Here is a 5,552-nt window from a genome sequence, read left to right as displayed (position 1 = left end):
ATCGCCCACTAATCGCGAAGTTGCGAAAGATCGTCCATAGTGTACTCATTACAGCCCTTGAACTTCAAAAATAAAGCAACAAAATATATTCATATATTATAAAATATGTCCTAAAATAGAACAACACAATAACAACAAATATTTTTAAGTTTGCCAGGATTAACATCAAAACTGAAGAACATGCAAATAAATTGTATTACCATAGCAAACAACGGTTACCAAAGTTGTCTAAGAAGCTGATAATTTATAATATATTATTTGCTTTACTCAATATTACTTCTAACACTCAGCACTGGGATTTATATGCTTTATATCTATACATGCAGCAGGTCCAATCATTGCTCAATAATACTTTAACACTGAACACTGAGATTTATATGCATTCTATTTGTACATGCAACAGCTCCAGTCATTTTGGTTTCACTAAAGTGCCTTAAATACATAGTAGAACACAGTAAAAATTGGCATTAATTTTTCCAAACATGTTGAATGCATTCAGTAAAATGTATATAGCGTTATAGCTTTTACCTATAATAAATATGGCAAATGAAGTGTATGTGATTATCCTAAACATACACAACACTTCCTCTAATCCCTAGCACAAGATATGATTATATTGCTAGTTTCAAGCATAAAGCAGCAAACTGTTCACCCATTAACCATCTTTAACCATCTTCACAATTCACTTAAGAAAATCCATTTCACAATGCATTCTTCGAACAAATATTAAACAAGTTCTGGAGAAACTCACATTGTTTTCAAGAATGCACAAATCGCAAACAATATCCTGGATGTACTTCATCACATAGTAACCACATTCAAAGGTTCCAGCTTGTTTCGAACACTAAAAAAAAAAAAAAACTTAGTTTCAAATATACTGATGAAGTAACAATGGAAATCATAATTTTGTTTCATTAATACCTTCACAGAGACCCACTGCACAGCCTTCTTTTTATTACTCTTCACTTGATGCATTGTTATCCCACTATAAATAATAAATAACAGATGCAACAAATTAATCTACAACATAAAAAATTAATAAAGAATTAAGTAAACTAATTAAACTTACTCATTCACCATTTGCTTCAACTCATCATCAGGATTATCACCTAATGGATCAAGATAATAAATTTTTCGCCTCACCATATCAATTGCTACTAGCACCCAGTGGCCACTAAACAAACAAGTAAAAAAAAAAAAAAACAGATTACAAGATAAATTTAAATAATTTATGTTAAAAAATAAAATAGACAAAAAATAAATAAACTATACCCTAGGTTATATGGGAAGACAATTATTTGGGCTATTTGAATCTTGTCCAAAAGGTCTGAAATATAGGAACACCTATTTGGGTAGCTTGCTTGACTTGGGTGTAACTTAGCTATGCATCCAAATTGAATTGGAATAACACCACTGCCATTATCCATCTCTTCATACAAGTGTCTATTAAAAAAAGAAACTTTCATGGCATGAATATAAGAAATAAATAAATGACAGTTTGTAAAATCAGAAAACATAGTAAAAACATAAATCAAGTTTTTTATTTCTTACTTGATCCATATCTCCAAAACAGAATTTGAGAGCTCTGTAAACTCAATGACTTCATTGCAAATCTGCTCGTCCAATCTGCTCTCCCAGTAGACACCAAAAGTCTTCAAATCATGGGCAATCATAATCGTCCGTGGCAGGGAGCTCTCAATCATCAAAGAAAAGATGTTCATTTGTGAACTTTTGTTCTCTTTTCTTGCTTTCACAGCTCCACGAGTATTCTTTCTCAGAACCAGTTTCCTTGCTGTCACTGGTTTTACAACAACGGGTTCCTTTGTTGTTCGTTTCTGTTCATATAGATATACCACGGCATTTGTAGGAGACCTTTGGCCATCCATTTTTCTCTTTGAAGGAGTTAATCTTGGAGATCTTCTTTGGGTGATTTTTGAAGTGGCTTCACAAACTACTGGGGGTGGATTCTGTGCAGGGGATGGCAGGGGAGGTGTGTTGATGTTTTTGTCAGGTTTTGGACAAACAGTGGGGTCATTGGTCACTGACTTTGGACTAACTTTGGTCACCGACTTGGGGGTAGCTTTGGGGTTGTTGTTGGTCACTGATTTTGGGGTAGCTTTGGGGTTGTTGGTCACTGACTTTGGAGTTGCTTTGGGGTTGTTAGTCACTGACTTTGGAGTAACTTTGCTGGGTGATCGACGATCTATCTCCATCTTAACACTGCAACCAGCTTTGGAGTTAGGAAAGTTGGAACTGCCAACTTCAGTGTTGTTGCAGGCGTTGATCCTTGCATTCATTTGATCTAATTGAGCTTGCATAAACTGAAAACTCTCCTGATACATTCTCCGTTCTCGCGCCAACTCCGTGGGGTCAGGGACATTGAAATACATGGATGGGGTGATGAATTGACCCAATCCTTGCACCCGACTTCCATTAGGCTTCTTTTGAAGTGCTTCACCTAGGATATCATTCGGTCCTTGGGATTGGAACGTTCCCTGCTCAACTTGACTTCTTAGCTCACTCTACAAAATAAATACAAAAATAATTTGATCAAAATTAGGAATAAAAAAACAAATAAGTTAAATAATGACAGTGGTGGTGGAAACTTACAATTCTCTCAGCCACTTGCTGCACTTCAGGTGTATAAGTTCCATTTTTTCTCCTATGAGCCAATAACCAGGCTTCACTGCGGTCAATCTCGCGCTCAGTAACTCCGAGGTCCAACTGCTGTAATAATTCAACAAAAATTGAATTGAAAACTGGTTTGAATCATCCTATTATTTGTATTGAAAATGTCATAAGTTTGTATAGAGTGGTTATTATACTTACTCTTTTATGCAACAACCCAGCATATCCTGTGCTGCCCAAGTGATGATTGTACATATTCTTTGCTCTTTTTTCCTTTGCTGCCTTAATTTTGTCCTGCACAAAGCGGATATTGATTAAAATGGTTACATGAACTCAATAATATTATCTAACTAACATAATTTTAAACATACCTGAAAGGCTTCAGATAAAATCTTATCAACAAAGCTCTTCCAGTCTTCTTTTCTAATGCCTTCATACTCAAGAGGAGGTTTTTTCAGTGAACTCAAGTTGTTTGCATTGGGCAGAATATATTCATTGGCCAACTTACATCTAAAGCCCCTTAATGCAATTCCCATCCACTTCAACACTTGGGTTTTCGCCTTAAGACTCAACTTAAACTTTTTCTGAAAATGAGTCCATAACGTTTCCTTGATGTCTAATGGCACTTTCCTCCAATCATCATAGATAATTAGAACTCTTTCTCGTACAATCACCCCAATGTAGTTCCTCAGATCATTTCTCTTTTTGCCAACTGGAACTCCGTAGGAATTGTACATAACCTCAGTGTCGTCACTAGCTCCTCTCTGCAGGTCTTTCTTCTTTGTAAGGTTTCGTCTTGGTCTGCCTTCTAGATCTGGATCAAATGTTGGCTCCTTTTTTTCTGCCATGTCTCCAACAAACCTGTAAATACATCAAAGTGGATGAGTGCACCACATACCAATCTAATATCCTAATATAATAATAAAATAATAAAAAACAAATTTGTTGGTGACTTACGGGAAGTAGTGGTAATAAGGCATAGTAGTTGGATTATTCATTTTCCGCACCAATATTTACAAGAAAAACATCAACAACTACTCTGACACAAACTCCTCATCACCCAAACCTAACTTATATTCTGGAAAATTGTTGGATAATGGTGTATACTCATCGATGCCATCACACAAGTCCTCATTTGAATAATTATATTTTGAGCTCACTGAACAAACAATTGATTTACTATTATCTAACTGATCTTTCACATAAAACACTTGCTTTGCATGACGAGCTAGAATGAAATAGTCAGATTTGTAGCCTATTCGATCTAAATTGACTACAGTGAACCCTAACTCATCAACATTAACCCCTCTATCATCTACCCAATCGCACTTGAAAAGTACGTTCTTAACCCCTAGATAATCAAGCTGCCAAATTTCACTGACAACCCCATAAAAAGGCATATCCCCAAAATGAGGATTTTTGTCTTTCGAACTTGAAATCTGTAAAGTGTTAGCAACTACATAAACGCCACTGTTTTGTGTTATGCGGTTGCTGTCCCGATCTCTTGTAGCAAAATTAAAACCATTAATACAGTAGCCATCATATGTAACCACGCTTGAGCGGGGTTTGTTTGCCAGCGACCATACTTTTTCGTCAACCACTACATTATTTGCTTTATCAGTTGTTACCTATTATTCAATTAATAAAATCACAATTATTAGTTGAAAGAGAAAAGTTTGTGCGCTTTTACTTGGATACTTTTATTAGATCTAATGAAGTTAATCTAACCTTTTGTTTCAGCCAATCAGCAAACGTACGGGAGTGCTCGGTTGGCAACCATAAAGGCTTTTTTAATTGACGAGGGTGTGTTGATTGCAATAAGGCCAAATGCTCCCTAAAATTATACCAACAGAATTATTAAAATTGAAAAAAAATTAACGAAAAAGAGGTTCAAATTTTCAGTCACATACTCTATGTATGGTTGAATCTCGGGGGTGTTCACCAGAACACATTGGTGCGCTTGCGCCAATGTAGGGCCATCAACCACCTTAATATTTGCACCTCCGAGTGGCCTTTCGACTGTAAAATCAATTAGACAACCAGTAGGTAGTCCGATTGAATTACAATTTGAAAAGTATTCAGCACAAAATTCAAGTGCTTCCTCAGCAATATAGCACTCTACAATGCAACCTTCAGGATGGTATCGGTTGCGTACATAGCCCTTTATAGGTTTCATTTCTCTCTCAAATGGATACATCTATTGAAGGTAAACCGGGCCACATAATCTAACTTCTTCAACTAGATGGACTGTTAAATGGACCATTATATCGAAGAAGGCAGGTAGGAAAAATTGTTCTAAATTGTATAAGGTGATTGTAAGTTCTTTTTGCAATTGGTTTAGAGAATTGGGCTCTACTACCTTAGAACACAAAGAATTAAAGAAAAGGCACAACCTGATTATGACAGATCTGACATTTTGAGGTAAACAATTTCAAATTGCTAATAGTAGTAGTTGTTGCATCAAGGTATGACAATCATGAGACTTAAGCCCATGAAGACGACAATCATCCATTGAAATAATATTTCTAAAATTAGAACAATAGCCATCAGGAACTTTAACACTTTGCAAGGTTTCACAGAACATTTTTTTTTTTCCTTCTTACTTAAAGTGTACGGGGCAGGGGGCAGGACTTTGTTTTGTTCATCAGGAGCTAATACAATCAATGCTTTGTTAATTTTTTCTCTAAGGTCTGGATGTGTAAGATCTTTTCTAGCATTAATTCCATCTTTTGTTTTCCCTGGTTGATGGAGTAATGTGCCATAGATGCTCTCGCATACATTTTTCTCAATATGCATCACATCTAGTTGATGGCGAACTAACAAATGTTCCCAATATTCTAAATCAAAGAAGATTGATCTCTTTTTGTACAGCAACTGAGCTACATCCCATTTACCCTCACCCTCACCTTCAATCTCACTATCTC

The sequence above is a fragment of the Citrus clementina genome, unplaced genomic scaffold, assembly GCF_000493195.1.
Source record: "Citrus clementina cultivar Clemenules unplaced genomic scaffold, Citrus_clementina_v1.0 scaffold_3, whole genome shotgun sequence".
NCBI lineage: Eukaryota > Viridiplantae > Streptophyta > Magnoliopsida > Sapindales > Rutaceae > Citrus > Citrus x clementina.
Note: the sequence above shows the minus strand (reverse complement) of the source record.